Genomic DNA, 15,119 nt, shown 5'->3' with positions numbered 1-15,119 from the left:
CTTTGTTAGTACTACATTAGCTCACACATGTAGAAAACTGGTGCTAGACTTGATTCCCAACTCACACCATCACCCTATTGGAACTGAGGTAAACACTGCTCTTGTTCCTATCAGTGTGTCATTCTGATCCTGGCTCAACTTCAAGAGAGCAAACTGGCTGGCATTTGCCAAAGATCTTGACATAGCTGTCAGATCTATTGAACTGATAACATGGCTGCTTTGTTGATGCTGTAAATCATCTGTCTGCTAGGTGCAACATACCATGTGGCTATCAGAGGGAATATACCCCTGGCCTAATACCCTAGTCAACTATACTGTATGAGGTAGCCAGGCAAAAATTCCAAAACCCCTTTTGAGATGACACAATAGCCACTGGTGAACATCTGCAGTTGGAAATTGCTTAAGAATGCGTACAATTCTGGCAGAACTTGATAGAATCCATGGATATGACCCTTAACAGCAAAAAAAAAAAATGCTCAACCATACGTAGACTGTTTGACTCTAACATTTCAACACCCCGCATGATAAGATTGATTAACAAATGCTACTCAACAGGATGGTTATGTAGATCACTATCAACTGGTCATCACTTTGGCAAATGCTCCCGGATATATTCAGTGATCTAGATCATACAGTGCCCTTCTTCATGAAGGAATTGAATGTTGGCATCAATGTTCTGAAAACAGGGAAAGCGTCAGGCCTAGATGACATCTAAACTGAACAGATAAAAGGTTTTGGGCTGTATACATGGAAGTGGCTCCAAGTATATTCAATACTTGTCACATCCAGCTCAATATACTGAAAAACAGGTGACAAGCCAAGGTAGTGACCCTTTGGAAGCCTGTAAGTAACCATCTAACCTAAACAAATTTCAACCTCATTCCTGTGTGATATTTTAAAATTGTTTGAGTGGCTACTATTGTATTGCCTTACATCAGTTATCAAACCTCTTCTTATCAATGAACAGGTTGATCATTTAATGGACCGCTTCTGAATTTGATACAACATATCAAAGATAGATATGAAAGGGGACACATTATGTGAGCGCTGTTTATTGATCTCACTGCTGCCTATAATATTCATTCAATAAATCATTCATTGTGGATTCCTTGCCAAAGAACTAATGGTAGTGAAGAACTAATACAGACCATATTGGAGCACAGAAGATTCTTAGTGAACTTTTGTGGCAAACAAAGCTGATGGCGATGGCAGAAGAATGGCTTCCCACAAGGCAGTGTCTTAGCACCTATATTATTCAATATATACACAAAAAACCAGACAAGCCTGGCACAAGGTGCTTTATCTACACAGATGATCTGTGCGCCACCACACAGCACAAGGAGTTCAGTATATTATAGAGTACTCTCATAAGTGCATTTAACACCCAGGCAAGTACTATGCAGACAACTAACTGTGCAACAAGTCCATGCATTCCATCTAAAAAAACTGAGAGGCCAAACACAAATTCAACATCAGTTGGCTTGTGACAAAACTGACTCAATTTATAAATCCCATATACCCTGATGTCACCGTAAACTGCCCACTCTCCTTTGGAGCCAACATCAAGAAAACTAAAGCCAATGTTAGTATAAGAAACAATTCTCAGCAATCTGGTTACGTGAAAGTGGGATGCAGACTTATCCACTCTGTAATCAACAGCACTAGCACTGTGTGACTAGTCTGCTAAATACACCTGTGCAGTATGACAATGATCCCCCTCATGCAAAAAAGCTAGACCCTGTATTTTCCACCACCTGCCGCTAATTTACAGGAGCCTAAAGTCTGCTCACATCAACAGCCTCTACATCCTTGCAGGTATTGCTCATCCTGATATACAGCACAGGAAGTTGCCAGTAGAGTAGAGTGTACAAGGTAATGCACAGATCCAAGACAGCCCTTATATGATATAACACCGATGCTGAGTTGACTGAAGTCACAACCAAGTTTTCTTGCCACCCAAATAGACAAGGGCTCAGTTATGCCAAAAAAGAGTAGAGAATGATACTGTATACTGTATACTTTGGCTCTCACCAGTCAAGCACCTTCCACTCAGTGCAGATCAACCCTGAATTATATGGTGTTGCTTTTATTGACTTTGCATTGGAGTTGGCTGGTCTTGAGATGTGGTGATCAAGTGGGGCTACATCACTGGCCCCAATACCAGTGACTCTGGCAGAGAGCCTGAAAATATGAAGCATCTCCTATGATTCCAACGGCTTGTGTGCAAATGCTTTTCCAGTGATCTGGCAGAGTGCAATGACTGACCAATTGATGGTTTATTGACTTGACAGGAAGCAGTATGAGGACATGACAAAAAGATCTAGGAATAAGACATCCCCCTAAGACCTTATTTAAGGAGTAAGAAGATAAGTAGGAAGGAACAACAGGAATGTACCCGAGACAGGGGCATGCACAGGAATAAAAATTTGTCTGCTTTTGGAGGGGTACACTCCCTGTGGACAGAGTGGAGCTGGCTTTCCTCCTGCAGCTGCTGGAGCTGGCTCTCTCCCTGTCAGCAGATACAATTTGTTTTCCCCTGACGGCCTGAGGAGCTGGCTGTCCCCCCACCGCCCCTGGATCCAGACAAGGTGTCATCTCCTGCCCTGGCCCGAGGCAGGAGGGGCTTTCTTTCCTCACCCCGGCCCTGAACTTCTGTGCCCCTGCTGAGTGGGGGGGCCCTTAGAGGAATTTTAAGTCCAATACTATTCACTTCTGCTTCTGTTGCAATGCTTGCTAGTGATACAGGTATCAGATAAATGTCAGCACTAGGCTTAGACTTGAATTACCACATTGATGTCCTTAATGAGAAGAACATATTAATTTAATAACTGGCACCAAGACAACAATAAGGGCATCTGCATTTTCCATTTTGCAAATATGCAAATATACAACTTTGTTGTTATTCCCAAACACATACTGACATAAAATAGAGTTATGATAAATTAGACTCTCCTGCTTGAGTTAATGAGAGTGCCCTAGACCACAAACCTCTTTTTCAGTATCATTGTTATGCATGATTCATCAGCAGGTTCTAAAGCAGCCTGGTAAGAGTCCTGTATATGTATGGACATCATCCTTTAAACACACACACACAAAAGGGCCAGTGCTTGCAACTGTCACTCATGCTAGTAATTCTCACTCACCCATGGAGTCTTGTTTAAGTAAATGGGACTACTTGTATGAGTGAGGTTGGTAGATTTAACCTAGTTGACAGGCATCACTATCTGGCATTTGGTATTCCAAGATTTCAGAGTAAACCATAGTCAAACTGTTGTTGTGGACCAAACTCTTACACCAGGATTGTCTTCTCCAATGCTTCAGTATATAGTTTTTATGTTTCCTACATTGCTTCTGACACAAGTTTCGAAGGAGCTAGACTATGCAGTTTTTAGACAGGGACACTGCCCATTGACATGTAGGTTGTCACGTGACACTTGACCACATATCTGATTCGCATGTACAAGAGCCTGCATCTTGAGTCAAATGCTTCATTATGCATAGGGAGGGATTGTGAAACACTGGAAGTCACTACTATGAAGAATGATATGAAGAAATACTGGGATAAATACAGAATAATTCAGAGTATGTATAATAAATTGAACTGAAAAATGATGAGCCTAGGGTGGTTTCTGAAGAACAGAACATCTATTACTCAGCATCTTGAATTTCTCACCCTCCCCAATAGATTTATTACTATAAATCATTCTGTATTGTCTCAGTATAGAATGTGTGTTACTTCTCCTAGTACCTGAGGTTTGTGGGGAATACCAGAAATGTCTTGGGTTTTTGAAATTTGCTAGAGCTAGTAGCAGAAGTAAACTTCCTAATGATGCATTAATATATTGTAGTCCAGCAACCTGTGGCTGAGCTAGAAAATAACTTTAAGAAACACATTCAACCTTGATTTAAAGACTCCAAGTAATGGAGAGTTCATCACTGTTGTTGTAATTGGACTCTAAAGGGGTTCACTCACTGCAGGTGCACCTCCTTGTGGCTGGGTCTGGGAATTAGCTCCTAGCCCATCTGCCACCCCCTTTTGTCAGTTGTTCATGCTGTGGCCCCTCTGTTTCTTCATGAACCAGTCTCTGACTGGTTCACTGTATAGTGTCCCCCCCCCTCCACCTTCTAGGGTAACAAAGTCCCACCAGAGTAGTTGTCTGATGCTGCCCCAGTTGGTCTTTTGTTCCATCTCTAGGTCCTGTGCCATTTCCCAGTGGTTGGAAGGGGAATCCAGGCCTACCTGTTACTGTGGGTTCCAGCACAAAGACCCTATGACTAACGATCTAGGTCTATTCAGTCTCAAATCCCGTTGCTGTTTCCTAGGCTCCTTCCTACCCCACCTCTCTATTTTCCTGCCTATCTGTGGGTTTATATCAGAGCTTCCTCTGCTCTTCACGTCTAATTCACTTCTGGCCTCTTGTATGTACCCTAGTGCATATTCTGCCCCTATATCTCCTCCTTGTCCATGGCCAACTTCCTTTGCCTTTACAGAGTGACTACAAACCTTCTCCCTGCAGCCCCTTTCTGCTCTTACTTCCTGGCTATACACTCCTAGCACAGCTCCTTCCCCATCTTGGCTTCATCAGCTATTAGGCCTTATCCAGTGGATATAGTGTACTTAGATTTTCAGAAAGCCTTGGACAAAGTCCCTCACCAAAGGCTCTTAAGCAAAGTAAGGAGTCTTGGGGTAAAAGAGAAGGTTCTTTCCTATATCAGTCACTGGTCAAAAGATAAGAAACAAAGGGTAGGAATAAATGGTCTGTTTTCAGAATGGAGAGAGTTAAATAGTGGTATCCCCCAGGGGTCTGTACTGGGACCAGTACTATTCAACATATTCATAAATGATCTGGAAAAAGGGATCTCATTAAACTGGGTGGCAGGGCAACAAAATGGCAGATGAAATTCAATGTTGATAAATGCAAAGTAATGCACATTAGAAAACATAACTCCAACTATATATAAATAAAATGATGGGGTCTAAATTAACTGTTACCACTAAAAAATCTTGGAGTCATTGTGAATAGTTCCCTGAAAACCTCCACTCAATGTGCAGTGGCAGTCAAAAAAGCTAACAATGTTGGGAATCATTAGCAAAGGGATAGATAAGAGAAAATATCGTATTGCCTTTTTATAAATCCATGGTATGCCCACATCTTGAATACTGCATGCACATCTGGTCACCCCATCTCAAAAAAGATATATTGGAATTGGAAAAGGTACAAAGAAGGACAATTAAAATGATTAGAGGTATGGAAAAGCTTCTATATAAGGATTTATTGGTAACACTGAGACTTTTCAGCTTGGAAAAGAGACTAAGGGGAGATGTGATAAAGGTCTATAAAAATCATGATTGGTGTGGAGAAAGTAAATAAGGAAGTGTTATTTACTCCTTCTCATAGCACAAAAACTAGGGATCACCAAATGAAATTAATAGGCAGCAGGTTATAAACGAAAAAAAAGGAAATGTTTCTTCACACAACACATAGTCAACCTGTGGAACTCCTTGCCAGAGGATGTAGTGAAGACCAGGAGTATAATGGGGTTCAAAAAAGAACTAGATAAGTTCATGGAGGATAGGTCCATCAATGGCTATTAGCCAAGATAGGCAGGGATTGCTGTTTGCCAGAGGCTGGGAATGGGCAATGGGATGGATCACTTGATGATTATCTGTTCTGTTCATTCATTCCCTCTGAAGTATCTGGCATTGGCCACTGTTGGAAGACAGAAAATTGGGCTAGATGGATTATTGGTCTGACCCAGTATTGCCATTTTTATTATCAATCTCTGTGTCAAGCTGTCTGGAGTTGCCCATGACCATGAGTGCCAACCTCAGGGCAAATGATTACAAATCAGGGCACAAATTCCCAACTTGTTGTGTGTTCTACAATTAGATAGTGCCAACCAAGTATCAAGTTTGAGCTCCTCAAGCAGTATAAGAGCCTTAACATGGAGTAAGAAACAGTCCCCATGGGCACTCTGGTTTATCTTGACATCCAGGCAAGCCTGCCTTTGTGATAGATGGTCCCTGTGATGGGGTGTACTCCCCCTATTGGCCCTGAGAGGGTAAATTAAGCCCAATTAACCTATAGGAAGCATCTGGAGGTGGATCCAGGGAGCAGGGATTTATTAATCAAACATGAGACCCAGCTGGACAGGAACCAGAGGGGCCCTTATAAAGCCAGAGAGGTAGTCTGCAGTCACTCACTGGTGAAAGGAGCTGTATTGGGACTGTAAAGGATAGTCCACAATTATTCACTGGGAGGAGGGAGTTGGGAGGCTGGCAAATGCAAAGTGGGGGAAGCCAGGAAGGGAGGAGAAGGCTCAGGGGAAAAGCTGCAAGGAATAAGAGTGTGGACCTTGGTTGTTGATTAGAGCGCCTCTGAGTTGGAACACGGCGCAGAGTGTGGGTCAAGGTTCCCCTAGCAGCCACTAGGTACATGACACAGACCAGGCAGAGGACAGTGGACTGCCTGGGACAACTTGTTCTGGAAAGACATTGTTACAACCCTGGAAGGGGGAACCATGTAGTAACCTGGTTGGAGGGCCGATTCACAAAAAGGAGGCTGCGGTTCCTGGAGTGAGAGGCATCTTCAGGGTGAGAGGATGACAGGAGAGACACTGCCAGAGGAGGGCGCAACACCTGGCCAGAGCTAATCCCCAGAGTGACCAGAAGGAGGTGCCACCTGGAATGAGTGACCCCATGACAGTCCCTTACACCAAAAATCACAACAATATTCAGGTTACTCCCAAAGGACCAGTCAGGCTTGAGGCGGAGAGACCACTACATTCTCTCTGGTGGGTGGAGCCAAATCAGCCCCATCCCTTGCACTGGAAGCAGAGGAGAGGGACAGGAAGTTTAAGAGGTGGCCCTTCAGCTCAGTTGCGGTGGGGCCAGTGAAGGAGGCAGAAGTCTCTAGTTCGTTGCAGGTCACTGGACCAGACCCCAAGCTGTGTGGCAACCTGCCCCTACAGGAGGAGACTGAGAGTGGAGAGGAGCTGCTGGGACTACCATCTGCCACTGAGACTGAGGACCGGCAGACTATGGAGCCACCCCAATGACTGTGGTAGGAAATAGCCCAGGGGAACCAGTCAGTAGTCAGGTTGTGCTGTCACCATACGAGTCAGTGTGTTTCCGCAGAATCCCTGCTGACTCAGTGGTGGGATCTCTCGCCACTGTTAGGGCCATGGGCTGGGACATGGTGGAATAGGGTGGGCCCAGTTTACCCTACTTCCCTGCCACCAACCCAAAACCTCAGGTGGTGGCCAGTCACCCTAGGCCAGAAGGCCTGTGCCTTGTTTGTGACTTGCCCCAGCCGGAAGGCTGCAAGCTCCTAGACTGTGTGTGCTATCTGCCCTAGCCAGGAAACTAAGCTAGAGCCTGCTTAAATGCTTACTTACCTGTCCAGAGGGCCAGAGCACTAACTGTTTGCTGTCTGCCTTAGCCAGGAGACTAGGCTAAAAACTGCTTATTGCTCTGCCTGGCCAGAAAATCAGAGCCCAGACTGTGAGCACTGTCTGCCCTAGCCAGGAGGCCTGGGCTAGGGACCCCTAATTAACTGCTGTTTGTTGCCTGCTGCAGCAGGTCAGAGTAGCCTCCCTCCAAGCCTGAGGTGGAGGGAACACTACAGGCCTACTGATATAACTTAAGGACTGTGTTAAGATCAGGCCTGATAAACAAGAAAAGTGTGAGACCAGAAATCAATGGACCAAGCTGGTATGTCAAAAATTAGACCTAATTGTTGGACAAAATAATGAGAGGATGGGCTATTCCACCCAGCACTCCCCTTTTGAGGTTCTTAAAAGAAAATACTTTGGGGAGAAATTAAGTGCTGTCCGACAACCACTGCTGGCCAGGAGATGATTGGACCAGAAGGAGTGAGCTTCATGACCAGGGCTACTGCCCCTACTGTCTTCTCGGACCCTGGGATCCACCATAACACCATTAGGCCTTCATTGTCCTGATCCTGAGAGATGTCCTGACCAGACTGAGCCAGAGTCAGGGATGCAGATGACATTGTCATCTCCGCTGCCTATAGCTAAATCTCAAACACCTCCTGGGATGTGACACTGGGGTTCATGCTGTTACCCCTTCTTTCCCCCCCATGTTTCCTTTTCCTTCACATCTTATTCCTTCTCTTTCCTATTCCTCTCCTTATTTCCTTCAGCTGTCCAAGACTGTATATTTTGCAACACTGTCGTAAGCATGTGATTAGAAAGAGGCAGCTAAAATCAGTACCCTAAACAGTCCAAGTCTGATACAAGTTTGCCTTGTCTGGGAGTGGTTGATGAAACTGTGTGCCATGCCTGCATTTTTCCAGCAGTGAAGTTATAAGTGAAAATCAGCACCAAAGATGCAAACTGTATTTTCTATCTTTGCTGTTCTTTTCTCTTCCTTTTTGTGTGCGTTTGTCCTGTTTTGGCTTCTAGGAAAGGGGATCAAATTTTAACAATTACAACTCCAGCCCATTTCAACTAACTAATTTTGTTTTTCTGCAAAAGGATAGTTAATATCATCTAAAAGACTGTCAAATAGGGGTTTTTTCCTTCTAAAATCTCTCTACAATTTAAGGGAAAAGGGGAATAAAAGATATTGTTAAAAATGAAATATTTTACATTTCAAGTGCTTTAACTGGTCCCCGCCCCCCCTTTTCTGTATCTTTAATAAAAGATTAACAATGTTTAATGGAGTTTCCATGGTACTGAGCAGGCTGAGGCCTCTGTATTTGGAGTCCTTACCCTTGTTAATGTTGTACAGTTATGGAGGCATGTTAACACCTTTTACTCTCTGGGCCCAGTTATTCCATCACAGTTAAAATGTAGCAGATATGGTGTTCTTGGTGTGCTGTAGGCTAAGTGTTGGAGTGCAGGGCAGGTGTAGGTAACTCCTGTTGAATATATGCAAAGGCAAAATGCAAGTATGTTTTATGGGTGTGCTGGGGCATTGCAGAAAGACAGCAGAGTTAAGGTTGCATGGGCGTGTACCTTAACTTGGCGGTTCCTCGTTTTCACAAATTTGAGTTTTGCTCACCATGACATTCTGTATCACTGGGCAACCTTAAGTCTGTATTAACAAAGCTTTTTGCCATTGAATTTCCTGGTTATTTTTTAACAGAGAGAGAAATGGTATTGGTAAGAGTTTAGTGGTCATTTAGGCAGTTGTAATTATCACATAGATAGGCAGCTCAGATGCTACTGTGGCCAGGTAATGGAAACATCAATATCCCCATTGCATAGATGGGTAAACTGAGATTATGTGTACACTACAAATTACTTCAGTATAATGTACGTTGCTCAGGGGTGTGAATAATCCACACCCCTGTGTGACATAAGTTATATCGACCTAAGTTCTATCAACTTAAGCGCCAGTATGGACAGTGCTATGTCAGTGGGTGAGCTTCTCCCACTGACATAGCTACCGCCTCTTGCGGAGTAGGAGTTATTAAGCCGATAGGAGAGCTCTTTCCTGTTGGCTTAGAGCTTCTTCACCAGAAGTGCTACAGAAGTGCACCTGCACTGATGCAGCTGCGCCCCTGTAAATGATGTAGTGTAGACAGCCTGAGGAACAGGGAGGTCAGGTGCCTTGGTCAGTCATCCCATAAACCAGTGACAGAGCCAGGACTAAAGCCCAGGTTTTCTAAGTCCCAGCACACTGCTCACTCTACTAGACCACGTAGTTGCTAAGTGATAACTAAGTGACCCCCCTCTGTACACTTTGTTCCAGTGGAATGGGAATAATCATGTTTTTAAATGTTTGGAATGTGTAGATGCTAGCAGGGCTGGTCAGAGAAATTTCAGACCTGGGCTATGTTCCAAGAACTTTACAGTGTTGTTACATGGAGTTTATAGGAACTTTAAAAAAGTGAGAGAAGACTGATTGTCTCTCTCCTCTCTCCTGCAATCGTCCGCAGTATAGAGCTCCCCTCTTACCAGCTCACCCTTCTCTTGCCATCCCATTTAGCCATCAGCATTTCAGAAGGTGTGCACAAAAATAGTTGGTATTTTGAACTTAATAAAAGCTGGGGTTTTGGGAGAGGGGTAGTGTTGTAACTTGAGAATCCCTTGGATATATGACCCCAAATTTGACTCACTAAACCTCGCCAGGGCCCCTCATGAGACAAACTAAATTTTAAGGCAATCTGAATAACCAAACAGATTTTAGAGCACTTAAGACTCAACCTTTAAACAGAAAGCTGGTCTAGACCTTAACAAGAGTGGACCTGGCAGTCTACTACAACCAGTGTTGAAAAGGGGACATTTTAGGAAAGATAGAGGAAGAGGGAAGAGGCTCTACACACTCATATTCAGCATAGGATATGCAGAGAAGTGTGAAATGACCCATTCTTCTCACTGAGATATTTTCAGCTAAATGAGAACATCCCGTGGAAAGGAATACAGCTTGAAACCATAGAAATGTGAACTGCTCCATTTACAGCAATGGGTGTTCCCATCCCCTCTCCCACTGATGGAGAACCTGTTATGCCTCAAATATGCCTGTTCTCAATGCCCCACCTCTGCCAGCAGTGGGTTCTTGGTGCATGCTCTCAATAGTTCTGTTCTCAGCTTCACTTCCAGATGCTGGCTGTCATGGAGGTGGGAGGCAGAGAGAGAGGCTCAGCTCTCTCTCCTCCTCGAGGGACATGCTTTTCCAGATTCCCGATAACATGAGTGGGAGTAGGGAGAGGTGGTAAGACCTACCCTCAAAGAACAAGTCCGCAAGAACATGGTTCCCATGAGGAGACCCCTCTAGATGGCACGCACATGCAGGGGAATGTGGGGCTGACAGGTGCCCCTGCTCCTATTCTTCCCTGGTCCCACTGTCATTCACCCCACCCCGCCTCCAGTGTCCCATCCCTCCGCTCCCAGACCTCATCTCTCCACATCATCTGATCCACCCATCACCATTTATACCATTCCCCATAACTGCCCCTCCCCTTGCTGCACCCCAGACCCCTCTCCACTTATTCTCACCTACTCTTCTTAATTACCCTTCCTTTCCAGCAAGCATTTGCATATGCAATTTACTTTCTTTTCAAAAATAGTTTCAGCACCTTCTGAATAGCCTGCTGTACTCAGATTACATTTCCCCAAAATGAAAAAACAAACAAACCTGTGACAGAAATAGATTGTAACAAGCTGTCTCCTTGTTTTTCCTCTCAGATGTCTGCCTAGGGTTGGATTTGAACTCTCAGTGTCTGCTTACAGGTGAGGGACTGACAGTGGGAACAGTCACCCTTGAGCCATTCAGGTCCCGTAACTCAGAATTATCTTCTTTCACTGCACTTTCTCTAGACTGAACTTTGGGGGGAAATCTACTTTATTAGATAGGAAAAGTGACTAGTCATAAGTGTAGGCCCTAGTTTGCATTTTATGATTTATTTAGTATCATGACTATTTGTTTCCATCACTCTCTCTTGTCTCTAGTTGACTTTCTATTCTTTCTTAAATGAACTCTCTTTTTTTTTTATTGCAAGTGCTGTGTGTTATACAGGAGCAGTGATTTCAGGTAAAACTAGGAAGCTGGAGTGCAGAGCTCCTTTGGGGGCAGAGGATCTGGGATTTCTGTAAGCAACTAGTATCGGGCTGGATAGCATAGGGGAATGCTTCAAAGGGACTGGGATACATGTACTGTTAACCTAGGCAGAGACAGAGCTGGTATATCCCAGAAAAGCGTATTTGAGAGGCTAACAGGTTGGCGGTGTTAGGACCTAATACCCAGCCACTACAGGCTACCACTTGCTAGAGGCCGCGAGTAACAAGGTGACTCCAAGTCTTTGGTGCCCTAACCATCATTGTGATTACAACCCAGCTATATTTGATATAATCTACAGAATGGTTCACTACCTCTTCCAGACTGTGGATAAAGAGTTTGAGTAAAACCAGCCCAACTCTAGTCTCTGCAGCACCCCATAAGACATCTCTCACTCCAGAATAGTGCTGTTTATATAATCTTTTGTTTATGTTCCTATAGTCATTTTTCAGCCCAGGTGACAGTGCTTGAAGCCCATTTGAATTCATTTTTCAATAATGATATTCTGAAGCACTGTGAGTATTTACTGAGCTATATATATTGCAGTTACTACATTGTACTGTACACAAAATAAAACATTTTCAGTAGCAAAAGACCACTTTTTGTCATCATCTAGATGGTTATTCTCTACTTCTAGGTTGAATTCCAATTACTTTGGGAAATCTCTTCTCAGGGCAGGGAAGTGTTGCTTGAAGCAATAATAAAACATGGCAAAAAGGCCAAGACTGATACGATCTCTATATTGCCTAGAGACAGGATATATAATATTAAATTTCTTTGTCAAGCAATGTAATTCCTAGAACAATTTTTTTATATAAATCTTCTCAATGAACTCATGTATAGGGCCCTACCAAATTCAGGGCCATGAAAAACACATCACGGACCATTAAATCTGATCTTCCTCAGGAAATCTGGCCACTGTAGGGAAGGGGGCTCCAGGCTCCAGCTGCCAGTTCTGGCTAGGCTGGGGAAGGACAAGAAAGACTTCCTCTTCCCCTGCAGGGGCTGCTTTCAAGGCCAGGTCAGACCTGCTTCTGGGAACCTCCCCCAGCTGCAGGACGCTCTGTGGCTGCTGGTTGGGAGCCCAGTTCTGAAGGCTGAGCAGCTGTGGAGATTTCTGCAGTTGGGGGAGGTTCCCAGATGTGGGTCTGACCTAGCCCCAGGAGCAGCTCCTGCAGTGGAAAAAAGTCCCATCCCTACCCAGCCCAGCCTGGACTAGCACTGGAGCCTGGCACATGGTAGGAGCCTCCAGATGGGGTGTCCCAGCCCTGCCTCTCCCCAGCTCCAGGCCCAGCACTCACGGGTTTGCTGCGGGGGTGGGGACCATGGCACCCCCCTGAATATGGCTCCCTGGGCAGTCACCTACCCATAAGGCTGGCTTTGCCCCCTCCAAAAGTGACAACCCCCCCATACTCTGCAACCCTCACTTCTATGCTACTGCTAGCCATGGTGTTGTGTCAGAGCTGAGCGCCTGACCAGCAGCAGCTGCTCTCTGACTGCCTAGCTCTGAAGGCAGTGCCCGCAGCAGTGCAGAAATAAGGGTGACAATCACACGATCCCCTCTGACCCCTGTTTGGGTCAGGACCCCCCATGGTCACCATCATGAAATTTCAGATGAAAGCATCTGAAACCGTGAAATTGACTATTTTTAAAATCTTATCACTGTGAAATTGACCAAAATGGACCATGAATTTGGTAGGGCCCTAGCTATAAGCATACTTTCAATTCACCACATTTACCAGCATCTAACAGTATGGGGTTACATTGGAGTAGGTAAAATCATTCTCATTGTAATCTTTCACAGAGAGAGTCTTCTTTTTAATTTTGTTCCACACAGCTAGAGTGTTTCCTTTCCGCCAGTCCCTTCAGTTAATGCCAGCTAGGTCTTTCTGCCTCTTTCTGGGGCTTGCTATGGCAGCCAATGGACCCTCACCACTGCTTCCCAAAAAGGAAGAACAGGGATAAAGACAGTGCAGCCTGACCCCGGTGTGATTTGAACACACAACCTTCTGATCTGGAGTCAGATGCGCTACCATTGTGCCACGAGGCCTGCTGGTGAAAAGAGGTGCCTTTGGCCAGGCCTGGTGGGTGGACAGGCAGAATGACTTTCCTTCCTGTTGAGCAAGCGAGGGCTCACCATCTCGTCCCCTCCCATCCCGGTCTCACGGCCAAGCCAGGAGCTCGAAGGAGGCCCTTTCGGCCCTGCTTCACAGGAAGCAAGCCACAGGAACATGCCTGATCAGCAACCCTTCAGACCCTTTCCACACACCAGAGCAGGACCTTGAGCGTACCTGGGTTGACCTGGTGGCCAAAGCATTCCCAGCCTACATATTAATTATGCAAGTGGTTTCACATAAGAGCCTTACGTGCTATTATTGAAATGTCAATTGAATATGCTCTTGTTAACATTTATGAAATAAATGTGATGAGCAATTCAGAGTGTGGACGTATTTTGCGGAGTGGGGTGGGGAGAGTGTCAACAGGGGAAGAGAACTAGCGTGGAGCTTACCATTGTTTCCTAATAAGTGTATCTAGGCAGAAAGTATGCATTGCATGCATTTACTCCATCTTTCATTATCTTGTTAACTACCCAAGGTGAGATTTTATGCCTTTGTAACGAAAAAAAAAATTTCAATCTGAAAAACATGCCTTACAGAGAGAGCCTCAAGAGGTTCTACTTTAGCAGAATGCACAGACAGAGATCAACCAGAGCTGAGATCATCACACCAGGCTCTCAGATGCTCCAGGTTACCCCCAATAAAATGCAGATCACCCACTAGCCCTTTGGGCAACATTAAATGCAAAATGATTAGCCAAAGAGTATGTTTCTCCAGTCAGGTGCGTGCCAAGCAGCCTTAAGGTTCATGTGCCAAACTAGTGCAGAGCTGGCTGGTTTTACAGGAACTAGGATCCAAACTTTCTTGAAAATACTCCACTCCACAAGATGTTTCCTCAGTGCATGGATGCGGAGAGCCTCTCCTCACCCTGTGTTAAATTGAAACAGTCTTTTGTCTTTATTCAAAAACAGGGCAATCCCCTGCCAGTTGTAATGTTCCTTTTTTATCTCCAAATGGCTTTGATTGTTTGGAGTTTTGTCTTGTGGTTTTCCACTGATAGTGGTGGGATGGAGCAAGGCTAGACAGCTGAGCCTTGCATTACATCACTAGCTAACCAGGGTGAGGTGTCAACTCCTTGTTGCTTGAATGGGCCATCACCAAGACATATTATTTTCTGCTGACTAACCTTTACTCCAAGACCATAAAGCATACTTTGAGTATAGTTACATTATTCCTTAAATATTACTCGTATACACATCTTGCAATGTTTTTGAATCTTGACGAGTTATAAGCTTTCTGTAGATACCTTACATATTACCCTTTATGGACAAATAACCTGCAAGACATGTATTTGGTGTAGTGAGTTTGTCAGGTCTGAGACAAGAACTGCTTGCAATAAACTGCGGACCCTTTGTAACAGTCACCAGTGATGATTGTGCAATGGCCTAAAGGGAATTCATTGCCACAGGATATTAATGAGGCCAAAGGTTCAGTAGGATTCCAGAAAGGATTGTAGATATATGTGGATACTGAGA

The 15,119-nt window shown here is 44.6% G+C and overlaps 1 non-coding gene across 1 annotated transcript; it reads right to left on the bottom strand.

The window, feature by feature from the left end:
- Window positions 1-13,505: 13,505 nt before the first annotated feature.
- TRNAW-CCA (transfer RNA tryptophan (anticodon CCA)) lies at window positions 13,506-13,577 on the bottom strand. The gene has a single exon. It is a non-coding gene; the product is annotated as a tRNA-Trp (tRNA).
- Between the last annotated feature and the right edge of the window lie 1,542 nt (window positions 13,578-15,119).

Source organism: Emydura macquarii, unplaced genomic scaffold (assembly GCF_026122565.2).
Source record: "Emydura macquarii macquarii isolate MOO-44397 ecotype Brisbane River unplaced genomic scaffold, CSIRO-AGI_Emac_v2 contig_2636, whole genome shotgun sequence".
NCBI lineage: Eukaryota > Metazoa > Chordata > Testudines > Chelidae > Emydura > Emydura macquarii.
Note: the sequence above shows the minus strand (reverse complement) of the source record. Positions and strands in the feature narration are given on the sequence as shown.